At 37.8% G+C, this 16,169-nt stretch overlaps 1 long non-coding RNA gene across 3 annotated transcripts in view; it reads left to right on the forward strand.

The window, feature by feature from the left end:
• The first annotated feature begins 2,906 nt into the window (after positions 1-2,906).
• The window catches only part of LOC106034543 (uncharacterized), a 102,034-nt gene continuing 88,771 nt past the window's right edge, over positions 2,907-16,169 (forward strand). For 2 of the 3 annotated variants that reach the window (XR_010832444.1, XR_010832445.1), the window contains exons 1-2: positions 2,907-4,947; positions 5,994-6,079. This is a non-coding gene — a long non-coding RNA (uncharacterized lncRNA). Of the gene's footprint in view, positions 4,948-5,993; positions 6,080-7,328; positions 7,451-16,169 lie in introns of those variants that run through there. The other variant, XR_007161252.2, reaches the window with a different exon arrangement.

Below are 16,169 nucleotides of genomic sequence, written 5' to 3' on the forward strand. Positions count from 1 at the left end.
AATTACAGATTTTCAACATGATCTCAGTGGGAGACTATAGAGTTCTTCCAAAGCAGGAAAATCACCAAAATTTGGCATTTGAACATTTTTGTGCTTCCGTACAGCTTTTAAACCTATATACTAGTAAATGCAAAATATTAACGATCTGCATAAAAGCAGATTTTTTTTTTTTGAACAGTCTACTGCAAGGCTGCATTACAAATATTACACAAGTGCAATACTTTTCCACTGTAATTGGCTTTTTTGACAAGCACAGATCATTGTAAGGTAGCCAGACAATGAAAAGGAGTTAAGCTTAATATTTTCTGTTTAAAATAGTTTAAACAAATAGAGTTCACAGTATCACAGATTTCTAGGTTAGAAGAGACCTCAAGATCATCGAGTCCAACCTCCGACCTAACGCTAAGTACTCCACTAAACCATATCGCTAAGCTCTACATCTAAACGTCTTTTAAAGACCTCCAGGGATGGTGACTCCACCACCTCCCTGGGCAGCCTGTTCCAATGCTTCATAACCCTTTCGGTAAAGAAGTACTACCTAACATCCAACCTAAAACTCCCCTGTCGCAACTTTCGCCCATTCCCCCTCGTCCTGTCACCAGGCACGTAGGAAAACAGACCAACCCCCACCTCTTTACAGCCTCCTTTAAGGTAACTGTAGAAGTTACTACAGAAGAACTGTAGTTCTTGACATAATTTGTTCTGCTGCCTTCATTCTCTCTGACATTCAGAGCTGCAGCTCACTAGTCAAATTTCCCTTCATCCTCAAACCTGCATCAGGGTATCTCCCCACCATGCCTTACCCCTGTCCCATATAGCAGGGCACACAAAACTAATGCCATCCCTCACAACAGCCTGGAAACTACTGCTGGAGATGTCATGTTCTTGGAGGTGGTTAGCAGGGAGAGTGTTGTTGCTACTGTCAGCACTGCAGATGTTATCAAGCACATTGTAATATCTTCTTGCTGATAGAAGCTTTGAAAAGCAAATATGTGAAGTGTCATTTGACAACGAAATAGCTATGAAATCTTAATCTACATTCATATTGTGAGACCTGACCAAACTGAAAATGGGGTAATAGAATCAAGAGAAGTATATGCCTGATAGCAGCTACTCAGTTCCTAAGCTTCTGATGCCACCAGTCTGCAGGGGAACTAGCAAGGTGCTAGAGGCTAGGCAGAGAGAGAGCATGTTTTCAGAGTTAGTTACCACACAATACATCACATCAGCAAAACATACTTTTTAATTAGTTTCTGAAACAAGATATATAATCTATCATGTTGTTGTAGTACCTTTATGCTGTATTTAACCAAGCCTTTCAATGTGATATCAATTTTTGCATTTCTGAAAAGAGCAATATTAAGGCCATAAAGTCAGAAGCAAAACAAACAAAACAGTTCACTGGATCCAGTTTGGTAACCCAAACCCAGGATTAAAACAAACAAAAAATGCATGAAAAGGAATGCTGTTTTACTTTGAGAAGCATTTATAAAGCATTTCCCATAACATGTCGACTTCCCTGTAGAATCAATATTTGAAGGTAAAGATGTGACATTAATGCTTGAGTTGTTTAATATAGTGTTTGAGCCAAATGATCCATTTTGCTTATTTCCCATCTAAAAACTTCCTTTGCACAGCTAAATGTATCTTTAACTGAATGCTTAGACTTCGCAGACAATAACCAACAGCTTGTTGCAGCCCATCTAAAGTCTGTCTACACACAAAAATAGTTTCTGTGCCTCACCCAAGTACAAACAGGCATGACATTCTTTAAGCTTCAGAAAACCGAGAAGCTGAATAAAAGAAATACTGATTTCTCATCTGATACACACAGACATCTCCAAATAAAAAGTTTCTGGGCAAAATACTCCATAGACATCCTTTCATTATCACTTAACACTTAAAAATACTTAAGGTTTCTAGAATAGCATACCTTTCTCAAAGAAATGGGTTTGATCGAGTAGCCGTGGAAGTCAAGATCACCTATTTAAGATCAGAGATGTGGCACTGCAATAGCTTTTCAATTTTTTCTTCTTTTCCCTGAGCAGCCATTAGATAAGAATTATACTTAAAAAATTTATCTTGCTTTATTGTAACCTATCCTTCAATGAGTGAAGTGTCAAAAAATTTAACATTTATCAGATAAGACTATTTTATTTTAACACTATATATAGCTGAAGAGAAATCTTTAGTACCTTCTAAAGGAAATATAAATTGTTCTGAGTCACTGACTGTCTCCCATCATCCCAGGAAAGGTGAGGTTAGTCCTTAAAAGCAGGACAAAATGCTTTTACAGTCTGCTTATTTACCTAACAGCACACAATAAGCAACTATAAAATTTATCCTGCATAAATTACATTAAGCCTTGCAGCAATTATTGCTATCTTTTTTGGTGTATACTCAATTATTTTTCCCTTCCTTTGAGAATATGCAATGTTTCTCCTTTTATGGGCAAGTCGTCATGATGGAAGGTTACCATTATCTCTGTTACTTTTTTATTTCATACAGGAAAAGCAGTCTGCTTAAAAAAAATAGCTTTTTCTTTTATGGTATGGTTTCTGGAGCCTTTGGACACCAGATCAGCTAATACATCCTTCCCCCCCCAGTACTACATCCAACATTTTAAATTTTTAAGGAAAGGCTAAAGGCTATCTAGGCAAAACTCACCACAAAAGTGTGACCCCACAGTACCAGCAGCAAACAATAACAGCAGATACGGTAACCATCAGGCACAACAATACCACAAGCCAGGCCCACAATCTTCCCATTAATACTACACAGTCCTTCAGAAACCTGGTTAGACCAGGTCCTGAGCTTAAATGAGCTCCTGCTCAGAGGAGGGCCCAGATGTGGCTGGTCAGGGCATTTAAGACCTATTAGTGCACTGAGGCCTCTGACCTTATCTACCAAAAACCTATTGAAATCTTTAAGGGGCAGTGTTTTTATTATATTGCACCATGCCACTCTGCATACTAGTATTTTGGTGTGAATTGTTTTACGGGTCTTGTACCCATTGGCTCTTTGCAGAGCCATTTGTGACTCCTCCAGAAAATATCTCTCTTGAATGCCTTCTCCCTACTACATACTTACTAATCAATACTTGAGATTTCACCTTTTAAAACTTAAAGCCATGTATATTAATTGTTCCCCAGAGTTACTCGTAGTCTCTTGGGATTAAGTTACAAGAGGTTTCTTTCCTCTCTTTTCCACTTGCTTAATTAAATATCCACATTTCTTTGAGCTGAGCACTACACTGAAACAAGGCTTAACTAAAAGTTATGCTGCTTTCTGCTGCTCTGAAAAGGTTTTATTGATTGACTCAGTTTTTCCTTCATGCTTAAGACTACTTAGTTTAATGAGGCTTTGTTATAATAAGGGAAAAGTGGTAAAGGACAAACAATCAGACCTCCAAAAATTATCCTTTAACAGACTGTTTCAATTACCTTTCACTCTGTAACTGTACAAAGATGGGTTATTTGGACATGCCATTTCTTTCTCAAGCTATTTGAATAAGATCATTAAAAGTGCAATTTGTAGGTTCAGGGTGATAGAAATGGAGAACTCCTGTGGTTACACAAGGTCTATTTTGCCAGCTTCTTGATATGAAGTCTGTTTAAAAAGTTTTTCTTCTCAAACCAGACCTGCACAGGTTGACCGGTTTCTTTGTAGGATTTAAATAAAAAAAAAAAATTGAAATAAAAATAAAGAATATCACTGCAATACTGCAATATAAGGAAAAACACTGAAGGTTGTGTTATAAAGTATTTCTGACAAACACGATAATAATGCTGAACAAAGAAAGGATTCTTCAAACAATTTCACTTAATTTTGACTGGGTAATGGAACAACTATTGTCTGTTCTTTAGAGAAGGTCAAGTTTTCATTTAGCAAAGTTATATAGATTGTAATGTCTGAAACAGAACAAGGAGCTGCTGTTTTGAAAAATTGTCGCAGTCATCATTCCTGATGCATAAGATAGAAACTGGTAGAAACAGGTACTCAGGTATACAATGTAAATTATGATAAAAGAAGATTAAATAATTCCAGGATGATTTCTTTACACAGATTTCTACATTCATACTTTATAAATAGTTCCAAACTTATTGTCTATTTTTTCTTTAGTTCTTTTAATGGTTTTATAATTTTAAGTTGATTTTGTCCTACATAAGTAATCATGCTACCATACAAACATACACTTAAATATATTAAAAGTAATAATGCTTAAGATCCAAACACTCTCATCCATCAGAATAAACCATGTTTTAAATGCTAAGTTACTGGTGATAAAAGATCATCAAATTGTTTTTAATGAAGAAATTCTTCAGGATTTTTTTTTTTTTTATTTTCAAAATATACTGATTGTTACTGCCATAGTGTTTCTGTGGAGGTACTCTCAATATATAGAAACAGACCTTTCTTAGAGACGATGCAGTGTGTGGAGAATGTGCCCTACAGGAAGATTTTGAGAGATGCTGGAAGAAATAAATATTGTGGCTTTACCTCATACTGCAGATGCTGTTTCCTATTTGATTAGACCCTCACAGATCAATGAGGAGTATAGGTCTGATGTGGTACTATATAATGCTGTGATATTGTTACATCATGGTCAGCCTTGCTCTGTCACAATGGTGATAGCATTTCCACATTGGATTGAAAATGAATGCTAACTAACTTAGATTTAAAAGTGTGAACATTTTTTCCCTGAGATTTTTTTTTCTTCTTTTAAACAATAGAATGATCAGATCCATCATAAATTGAAGGGTGACAATTTTTTTTTTTTGAAGCATATTACATAAATAAGAATGTTGTTGCATATCAGCATTCAGAAGAAATCTCTTAAATATCCTTCTAGATGTACAGTTTGGTGGATGAACATATATGAAAATTCACAAAAGCAGGTGTTGCTGCTGCACTTTTCAACAGTTATTGTGATCTACTCACTTGACTGTAAGCAAATGTAAATTTTGTCATTATCAAACAGGAGAATGTGCAGTTCTAGTCTTAACTTTATTTTTTTTTCCAATTTTAGTTAAATGTTTTGAACCTGTTATACGCATGCCATATCATTGGTAATCTGTGATTGTGTGCCTCCTTTCAGGACTCCTACCATGCTGTATATTTTCACTTCTTTTACTCAGCTTTATTTGGAGACTTGGAGAAATGACCTTGCCATTTATGAATATGTTCCTATAAGCCAGAGAAAATCTAGTAATAACTGTGACAACCCAAGTATAGTAAGAGTAATCAATGATTTCCTCAGGGAAGACATTATCCAGCTGTGTTGAAACATGCAGGTTAGCCAATTATTCTCTACCTCAAGGAATCATATCAGCTTCAGCTAACTCATTTGCAAGGCCCAGTGTGTACCAATAGGCCTTAATTGCTCAGATCAGATATCCTGGGCTCTCCACCCACACACACCCTCAGCACAAATCTATTTAAGATCCACTTCCAAGCTATAGGAAGCTTTCTTTTTGAGATGTGGGTAAGTGTTTTTTGTTGTTGTTGGTTTTGGTTTTTTTTTTTTTACTTGGGCTTTGCAATTCCTCTTTTGGTCTAACATGGCACTCTGTGTTTGTCTCTTACATTTACTGATGTTATTGCACTAAGTTATATGGATTGCTTTTAGTCTCTATGGGTTTTATGTATATATATTGTGTATATACAATTTGTTCTGTTTGTTTTCTTCCAAGTATTTCTTTTTCTTTTCTTTTTTTTTCTGCTCTGATTTTCTCTTTTAAAGTTTTCTTCTTTCACTGTTCAGGTCTGTGGGCCTGTATCTTTGGTGGTGAAAATACTGCTGCTGGATGTGTTGTGGTTAGCTTTGTCTTCTTACTTGCTTTCTTAATGAAGAAAGCTGTTCCTTGTTTCTTGCTGACATTGCTTTCCTTGTATGTTCTCTGAATTTAGTGCACAACGATAAGTTACTCCGCGTGTTACTTAAAAATTCTCTTTAGAAAAAAAAAAAACACTTTTTTTTTTTTTGTGCCTAGATGTAAGGAGGAGCTTTTCTCATTTCTGTGTTAGTTCTGTCCCTTGATTATCATCAGTGTTGAAGATGAGAGCATCCCTACAACTGGTAAGGGAAGATGGCTGTTTTATTACCTTATTTCATTTCAGTACTCCTACTAGACTACTTTCATTTCTTTTGCTCAGTGTTACTGGAAGCTTGGAAAGGTGAACGTACTCTATATATGTTGGTTAAAAAAGTTCTGTATAGTGACACTGATAATTGCTTTCATTGAGCTTAACAGAAAGTGTTTAGTAAGTTAAGGAAACCGGAAGATGAAGACAGTTAACAACCCAAGGAAATCTGAAATGATTTTTTTTTTAAATATGGGAGAGACAGGTGGAGTTGTTTGACAAATAAGGTGACTATGCTCTCCTGTTTGTCATGTTGGTAATTTGTTATATGTGACTTCTAAAACATAGCAAATAAAAAATAGGGATATCCAGATTATATACTACTATAATTTATTATATCCTTAACAAGGAAGAAAGCTAAATGGTTCTTTAATTTTAAGACTTAACCATGGAAGAATACATTCATTACTGTTATGTGACCTAATAGCCTCCCTGAGGGTGAGGGTGAAGCTGTAATTGAGAGCAGCTCCCTTCCAAAGAGATAAGGGGAAAATGAGACTGTAAAAGTATTCATTTCATTACTGCAGTTATTTCAAACTTTTAGACTTCTCAAGTGTTCAGATTGTGCTACCTAAATAATTGCATTCATTGTCTGCATGCTCTGAAGGTATCTATTACAGGATGGGGTCTAGCTAGTGTAGTAGCTCTTTATCTTTCATTTAATCCTATTTAAACATAAACAATTAGCATAGTATCAATCATTGTTACCTTTACCTATAAACTGAAATGTTTTTAAATATATTCCTCCAAGAGTTACTGCAAGTGCTACTCAGTTCAAAATTATTTATTATTACAATAATATTAAAGATTTGGCCTGCAACACCAGAAATATTTCATAACCAAGACAGTTTGCTGTTAAATATTTATTTAGTGTTTTGTAAGCCATGTGCACAAACTACTGAAATTGCTTCTTTCTCTAAGATGAAAGCAGATGAGGATCTAGTGAGCAGACCAGTCATGCCTGACTATAGTTGGTTGATTTGTCTCAATAATATTTTAAACTTACTGGGGATTTCCCAGCCTTAATGTGTTTAAACTAATTGGCACATTTTGGTTATTGATTTCTGAAGTAAGGCTACTTAAACTTTGCTGTGCTAATATTACAAACTAGAAGACTTGAAATAATAAAAGATCATGTAGAGATGTATCAAATAACTTTATCTCTTTTTAACTTGTGCTTCCAGCTTTCAGAATTACTGCTAGAAGCACAAGCTAAAATAAAGTCAAAAAACGCAAGTCTACAAGATCTGAAGTCTAAAAAACTGTCAACAAAGACTTAATTTTTCCACTGAGTTCAGAGTAATGTTCTCTTGCACCCTTCAAAATAATTACTGTGGTTTGTTAATCCTTTTTTTTCTCATTCTAAAAGGAAAGTTTTGCTTTATGCATTTGTTATTAGTAAATTGTGGTCTCCTGCCATTATTAATGTACTCTGAGTTGCTGGTAATGTTGTTGACTGAAGGCATTTTATCAACTCTTATGTTTTAAATAAAAAAACTTTCCCTCCAAAAATGTAATACCTTGTGCTTTGACTGTCAGTTTTACCTGTTAGTAGACTTAACCCTTCTGATCCTTAGGTACTGTGCTTATTCATAACTTATCTGTGCATAAAATTTTCAGAAAGCATCTCTGAAAAGCTGAGGCATTAGCCTTGGTGGGGGTAGAGCAGGTGCTCTGAGTATGTATGTCTGAAAGAAGTGTTTGAGTGATTAGCTATCCTGTAAGTATTCCTATGGAGCAGCTGTGAATGGCTGGATTTCAGTGGACTGTGATGTAGTAGATACTGATGTGTATTAAGGACAGATGTTCTAGTTGTTTTTGCCTTGGTTGTTTATTCTGCAGGTTCTATTTTGCGAAGATTATTGAAATTTCTGATGAAATAATTAAAAGAAGCATAAAAGCATAAAAAAAACTTTTGTTGTAGCTAGGAAAACACTTGAAGGCTTGTATTCCAAGTGCTTTGCAAACACAGAACAAAATACGTTCAAATCATAAATATTTCTAAATTAAGACTTCACTCAGATGAATGCAAATGGCTCTCATGGCTTTTCTTGGATTCTGTGGATAGGGTTGTGCACTGCTACAAGCTAAAAAAGGTCTAGGATATAAATATTCATCACATCTTCCTTGAAAATCAAGGTATGTTTTTTTCTGTGGTTGTGTGTTCAGAGATGGATCCATTTATTTGAATTCCTAGAGCACAGGGTGAGATTTCATATGTCTGGTAGCATTTGAGGAAGAAGCTCTTTAACAACTGTTTTGTATTGAGTGTAGGCAACACAAACAAAACATTTGTTATTGATGGATAAATTGTAAGCAATAGGGACTGGAAAGAAAACATTTCTTGACCTGATATCAGAGTAAATTTTAATGTGAAAAGTTTTATCTTTACTAAACCTCAGCTTAATTGACATTAATTTGTTAAATAACTGGGGAGAATCTGGGGCAGATCAAATACCTTCTGAGAAGAGATTACTGAAGCTCTTCTTGCTCCAGACCGAGAATAGCAAGTCCTGTACAAATATGCCTAGCTTGTGGGTACCTCTATTGCCAGTGAAATGGCAGTTTTTGTAGAGCTATTGTTCATTGAACAGGAAGGCTATTTTCTACTGGGAAATGTTGGGGTAGGAAAGACTGAAACTAAAGACTTGAGTGTGGAATAGCTAAGAATATTTTTATTAACTTAATCATTTTACAAGAGCTTACCCTGCAATGTGCTTGAGATTTAGTCATGAAGTTTACATAGTAACTGAAAGAAGGGACAGTGTGAGCATTGAGTGAATCTTGGTGATTTATTTATTCACCTTGTTTTAAAACAGTGTAAATGAAACATGGAGGCGTGTTGTGTGAGTACTGAAGTATATTTACAGACTTGGTAAGCATGCTGGAGTGAACTGTGTTCAAAAATAGATTTACAATGTTTCTTTAAAGTTAATTTAATTCTCTCCTATTTCAGTAATGTAACAGGAATGGAAATATTCTGTACATTTGTACTATTGAGAGTAATTTGCGAATGCAGAACTGGCTGAAGAAAGTCAAAAACATGAAGGATGATAAATTAAAAGCACACTTCAATGCAAACATTCTTTGCATTACCCTTCATTGCCTGTGATGTATGCGTGAACTGTATCATTCTCTCAGATGTTTTGCATTATACCATTATCATTTTCAGAATTGTCTCTGTTCTTAAAAATATCTGGTACCAGTCATGAAACCAATGTAGGGAGGATGAGGAAAGATGAGGGCAAAAGAGGAAAACAGCTGCATAAACACAGTCATGTATGTGCATAATATTTCTGACCTTTGACTTCAAGATCTCATTCAAACTACTGAAAGAAAAAGGTTCATCACCTGAAAGGTGCAAAATGAAAGACAGCAGAAAAGCTTAAAATAGAAACTATATAAACATATATAGAAGTCTGTGACAGGGGGTCCTGGATCTTGAATGATCCATTTTCCCTATCTTCACGAATTTTACCTAGTGATTACATTACTAAATCAGTTCTTCGGTCTTAACTGATAAAACAATTGAAAGTGGAGAGTTTCTACACACCAAGGTTGTGTAGTGAAGGGTCAGAATAAAAAGGAATTGTCATCAATTTGAAACAAAGGGGGCTGATGGAACACTATAGATATAATTCTCCTTAACTACAATAAGATTTTATACAATATCATAAAGACTAATCTACAAGGTCAATCAGTACTGTACAGGGAGCAACGAATAAAGCATTACTTTGAACACCAGATACAAATGATACTTATGTGAAATAGAAACACTTTGAGAGGAATGTTAACCTTGTAGTGCTTCAAAGATGGGTGTTGCAGATGAAGAACAAAATATTAACACAGATTGCTTGTTATTGTGTCATTAAAATTGTACTCTTAGAAAAATATCGTTCTGCAAGGTAATTCAGAGTTCTTAAAATCATTTGTCTTATGAAGATATATTTTATGGGGTGAAAAAGGGGATTCCTGTTCTTGATTTGATTTTGATTTTAATAAGGACACAGGACTACAGCTCTGTGCTAATACTGCTCAAAGTGAACAAGCTTTTTACTGTTGTGCAATAAGCTTCAAAATAATGCAATTCTGTAGGAGAACCATGTCTTTTACTTTAAAGATTTTACAATTGCGTTCTATACTAATTCTATGTAATACAAAAACCTATTCACTATACTTTTCCACTTCCAACACAAACTTCACTGGAGATTAAAGATGGAAAAAGATAGTAAGAAATCCAGCTTATTGGGTTGCAGAAAGTAGTCACTACTGCTAATCAGTATTGAAGTTAAGTGAAGGTATATCAGACAAGCTGAGTCTCAAGTAGTGCTAACTTTGAGATTACCAGTTGTCTGTTTTATAATGATTAAGTATTATCATGCTCATGCTGTAGACAGTGAGGTATTTATTGTCAGGTAGAAACTGACCCCTCCTCTGAGGCTGTATGTAGGTTTTGTTTGGAATGAAAAATAACTTAAGTCACAATGGACACTAATGTTTTGGTAACTACAGTCCATGCATGCAGCTAGTCAACACTCAGTATCACCAACCATGTAGGATCATCCAATGTTTTATTTTTCTACATGGAAGTCAAAAATGGATTATAGGGAGCCCCTGCTATGATATCCAAGCTTCACAGGTCTAGGAGTGTATGGATAATGTTTTGCTCTAAAGAAACGCTGAAAAGTATGGCTGGAGTGCTTGGTAGACTTGGAAAGACTTCAAGCTATGTATCTAGACCTAATTTATTAAAACAGTGATAACAGCAATAGAAGCGAACTAATCAGTTACCAAGAATAGAAGGTGACAGAGCAAGAAAGCACAGGCAAGATGGAGCTGTTGTCAGCCTGATGTCAGGAGATGCAAATATTAAAGCATACAAGAAACTGAGGAATTAAAGTAATAGCAGGCATGATATGAGTAGTCTATAAAAAAGGAACATTAGTTTCTAGATTTACAAGTCTCATCAGATCTGGGCACTAGTTTATTCATTTCAAGTGCTATGGAAAACCGCATGTTAGCATCATCAAGCAGAAAAAGCCCTGCCCTTGATCTGACTTAAAATATCCATCTCTACATAGAGAGGTACCTGTAAACTACTGCCTGCAGAAAGACTATAAATGTGGGAGAGTGCTAGAGATAGCTGTGCCCTTGAACATTTGATAACAATCTGGAAGTAAAATAGAGCTAAGTGTTGGAATGAAGTTCACATGTAAAAATGACCTCTCAGCTCTGTGACTAGAAAGGAATTTCACAGAATCGTCTAGGTTGGAAGAGACCTCCAAGATCATCTAGTCCAACCTCTGCCCTAACACTAACAAGTCCTCCACTAAACCATATCACTAAGGGCTGCATCTAACCATCTTTTAAAGACCTCCAGGGATGGTGACTCAACCACCTCCCTGGGCAGTCCATTCCAATGCCTAACAACCCTTTCAGTAAAGAAGTTCTTCCTAATATCCAACCTAAACCTCCCCTGGCGCAACTTTAGCCCATTCCCCCTCGTTCTGTCACCAGGCACGTGGGAGAATAGACCAACCCCCACCTCTCTACAGCCTCCTTTAAGGTAACTGTAGAGAGCGATGAGGTCTCCCCTGAGCCTCCTCTTCTCCAGGCTGCACAATCCCAGCTCCCTCAGCCGCTCCTCTTAAGACTTGTTCTCCAGACCCCTCACCAGCTTCGTTGCCCTTCTCTGGACTCTCTCGAGCACCTCGATGTCCTTCTTGCAGTGAGGGGCCCAAACCTGAACACAGTACTCGAGGTGTGGCCTCACCAGAGCCGAGTACAGGGGCACAATCACTTCCCTAGCCCTGCTGGCCACACTGCTTCTTATACAAGCCAGGGTGCTGTTGGCCTTCTTGGCCACCTGAGCACACTGCTGGCTCATATTCAGCCGACTATCAACCAATACTCCCAGGTCCTTCTCGGCCAGGCAGCTTTCCAACCACTCATCTGCCAGCCTGTAACTGTGCTTGGGGTTGTTGCGCCCCAGGTGCAGGACCCGGCACTTGGCCTTGTTGAACTTCATGCAGTTGGCCTCAGCTCATCGGTCCAGCCTATCCAGATCCTCCTGCAGAGCCTTCCTTCCCTCGAGCAGATTGACACATGCACCTAACTTGGTGTCATCTGCAGACTTACTGAGGGTGCACTCGATCCCCTCATCCAGATCATCGATGAAGATATTAAAGAGGACTGGCCCCAGCACTGAGCCCTGGGGGACTCCACTAGTAACCGGACTCCAACTGGATTTGGCTCCATTCACCACAACTCTTTGGGCCTGGCCATCCAGCCAGTTTTTAACCCAACGAAGTTGAGTTTTTGACCCAACATTTTTAACCCAACCCAAGTTTTTAACCCAATGAAGCGTACGCCAGTCCAAGCCAGGAGCAGCCAGTTTCTTGAGGAGAATGTTGTGGGAAACGATATCAAAAGCCTTACTGAAGTCAAGGTAGACCACATCCACAGCCTTCCCCTCATCCACCAAGCGTGTCACTTGGTCATAGAAGGAGATCAGGTTCGTCAAGCAGGACCTGCCTTTCATAAACCCATGCTGACTGGGCCTGATCACCTGATTACCCTGTAAGTGCCATGTGATGACACTCAAGATAATCTGCTCCATGAGCTTCCCTGGCACTGAGGTCAAACTAACAGGCCTATAGTTCCCCGGGTCTACCCTCCGGCCCTTGTTGTAGATGGGCATCATGTTTGCTAGCCATTTAAGACACTTTTTATAGATTAGTATTGACAGTAAGCTTGAATACAGCTGAATATTAGCTTGAGTAATCTGCTCTGCTTCAAAAGTGTGTGAGTGGTAGCAGAGGTAGCTACTTCTAACGTGTGCTGGACATAGGTGGTGGTATGACTAAAGGATAGAGTTATGTGCCTTTACTTGCACTATTTAGATTAAAAGTAATAATCAGTAACAGCTCTCATATGGCCGCCCCAAAACTTTCCTTGCTTGTGGTTTTCTTTTTTCTTGCCTCCCTGAAACTGCTTTATTAGAAGGTGCTATAATTAAAGCAGGTGAAGGTCCTTGGGCACTAAACATTAAATCTCCTCTTTTACTGCCTGACTAGAAAAACTCAGTTTATGGGCATGAAGTTGTGGAGTTGTGGATATATATGTTACTCTTCATACTCTTGCTAATTCAGGGTGTGTGGGGAGATGTCCGAAATAAGTGCCTTTTAAAAAGGCATATTTACAGGTTCATGGTTAAAATGTAGCATGGCTTGGCAACAGAATAGCATTGGGAAAATGTAGTCAGCTGCTGAGAGAGACAAAACTGAAGACCTTAATGGTAGTATGCTTAGAGAGCAGAGCTGTTTCAGTGTCACTGGAGAGTGAAAATACTGAAACTGCTGAGGAATTTGATATTAGGCATTTCAAGTGCTGTCACCTAGGCAATGTATCTATTAAAGGAAAAAATATTTCCTAGCAGCAGAGTTTGGTCCTTATTTGAGCAGAATTATTTCAGCTGGCCTGGAGAAGTAGGTACTGTCATCAGTGGTGGATTGCTAAATGGTCTTACTTTCTGCTTGTTGATTATTTGGATGTTTGGCTGAAGCAAGATGTACCTTTAAGAAGCAGCAACTGGAGGCAACTGCAGTTTGTTGTGCAAAGGCTGGGTAATACACCTACATGGCAAATGTGGAGCCTCTATGTACAGCAAAGCTGTAGCTGTCCTCAGACTGCTTGGGTTTGGGAAGTTTCTTTTTCTTCTGGATGTGTTGGTCTCGGAAGTTGCATGCCTGACTTCTGAAGATCCCAAAGCTTTGAAGAGAAAGTGACTACTACCAACCGTAGTGGGAGACGTTCCTATTTTTGTATACTGCTCATGCTTAGCAGTGCGGGGGAGACTGGATGCTCACACTCTGTTCTTCCAGACAGAGTCTTTGGTAGTTCAGAAACAATCAGTCAAACCTCTTGCTCCTGTTATATGCAATGAAGCCTGTGAAAGGGCTAGTATGAAGTCTGTAAAGGTAGTTCAGGCATTCAGTGTGCTGAGCTCATGCTTAGGAGCTGAGCCTGCAGCAAGGGACCCTTGTTATCTCGTTAGGGCTGGAGGGCTCAGTGGAGAAGTATACAGCTGAGGAAGTGTCTGCAGGTGGATAGGCTAGTGGTTTGATTTCCGTGATGGAAGAAGAGGGAAAATGCTGGTAAATTGAGGTAAGATGCTATGAAGGTGAGTGGTATTAAGCAAAAACCCATATTCTGAAATGTCTTGAACAGAAAAGCCTTGTTACCTCCAAGTGGGGCCAAAAAGAATCAAATCAAGAAAAAATGGAGCTTGAAGGGCTGTAACAGCAGTCCCTGTATGCAGAGCCAGAGGACTGGCCAGGAAAGTGTACGCAAGCTGTTACAGATGAGTTGTATGTTGTTATGTGGAGCTTATAAAACAAAGCTACTAATTCTTTGCTTCAACTGAAATCAGAGGAAAGATTTGTGGGGCAGGCTCTCTGTGACTCAAAAGCATTTATAGAGCTTTCTGTTTAAGTTGACTAGAAATAAAATGTTAAGTGCCATGTTAACTACTGTAACCTGTGCTAGCTAGTCACAAAGATATAATGCCTTCAAGAAAGCTAAACAGTTATTCCAAGTGAAAATAGACTTTCAAATCAAGTTAGTAATAAAGTATCTGAAAACTTAATCACTGGACTTAAATTATGACCGAGTGCTTCAAACTTACTTTAGTGATTAGTTTTGGAGAAATATATGCTTGTGGAAGTGCAGATTGGAGAATGCCTTAATCATCCAGTCAGAGGAGTAAAGCAGATGAGCAAAAGTGTTCCTTTGAACTTTGCAATTAATTACTATGCAAAGAACAGATAAAAGACTGACCAGAAGATATAGACTCATGTCAGTTGTAGGTCTGATAAATGGGAACTTAATGGAGAAGTGGGTTTTAAGTGATGTGTTGAGTTATCTAACCTCTGCTTATGCAGACAAAACCAATATAATCTGATATAACTTTGGTTTTAAATTTAAGAAAGTGTTCTAAATTCTAGAAAGCATTTGTGTGTACTCTTCACTGAATGTAGCAATAACATTGCTGCCTGTTAGTGCAGCCATGAGATGAAGCAGCTACCTGGACAAATGGCCCAATTGTGCTTGAGTTAAGACCTGTATGGGACCACAGCACTGCAATGCTGAGTATGTGGTAGACTGGTACCCAAAATTTACACCCATCCTTTAATCCTACAGGCTAGGTTAAATATGTCAGTTGTCTAGGTGAATTTGGACCTAGAGAGGGTTTCTCCAAGTGCTTCATAAATGGCATCGTTCTGCTGAAGAGACTGTGGGTAAGTGTCATCTATCTTGAAGAAAAAACTACTAAGTCTTTTAGGTGGCCACAGAAGACTGAGAACCAAGAAAAGGAGAAAGATGAAACCAATGCGAAATGTGGCTCTTAACTCCTTCACTCTGGAGCTGGGTTATTTTAGCATAGTCTGTTAACATAGTAAAGCCTGTTAACAGGTTGTTATTTTGAAAGAGTAATCAAATGTTGCAGAAACTAACAGCAAGGTGTGATCCTGTGTATGTAAGTTTTAAGCCTGAGTAAAACTGTCTTGCACAGGTATCCTCCAAGCCTATGTAGACCCTTAAATTGATTTCCAACACTTCTTCCTAAATCTTCCTGCACAATGACTTTACCCACATGTTATGCAACAGAGGAATGGAGTATAATACAGTTCTTGCTATCTCTGTCGACTTGTTTCTTTCACATTAATGTACCTGTTCTTTTGTCCTCTGAAGTTAGGAATAGGTTCTGCATAGCAGGTGATAATCAAATCTGAAGATATCTACCTCTATATTGACTGCTACGGTGTTTGCAACTTCAGCAGTAAAACAGACACATGATCCTTAGTTTTATGTGCTTGATTATTTAGTCTTAGTGTTTAATTCTTTTTCTACAACTGTTTTCAACATCAAAATCCTTAATTTGTGTCAGGCTTGAGTTAGGAGAACATAGCAAACCTTTTTTGCTTGTTTCTTGCCTCTGAGCTTGCTGGCTAGGGCAGTCCAGG

The sequence above is a fragment of the Anser cygnoides genome, chromosome 6 (assembly GCF_040182565.1).
Source record: "Anser cygnoides isolate HZ-2024a breed goose chromosome 6, Taihu_goose_T2T_genome, whole genome shotgun sequence".
NCBI lineage: Eukaryota > Metazoa > Chordata > Aves > Anseriformes > Anatidae > Anser > Anser cygnoides.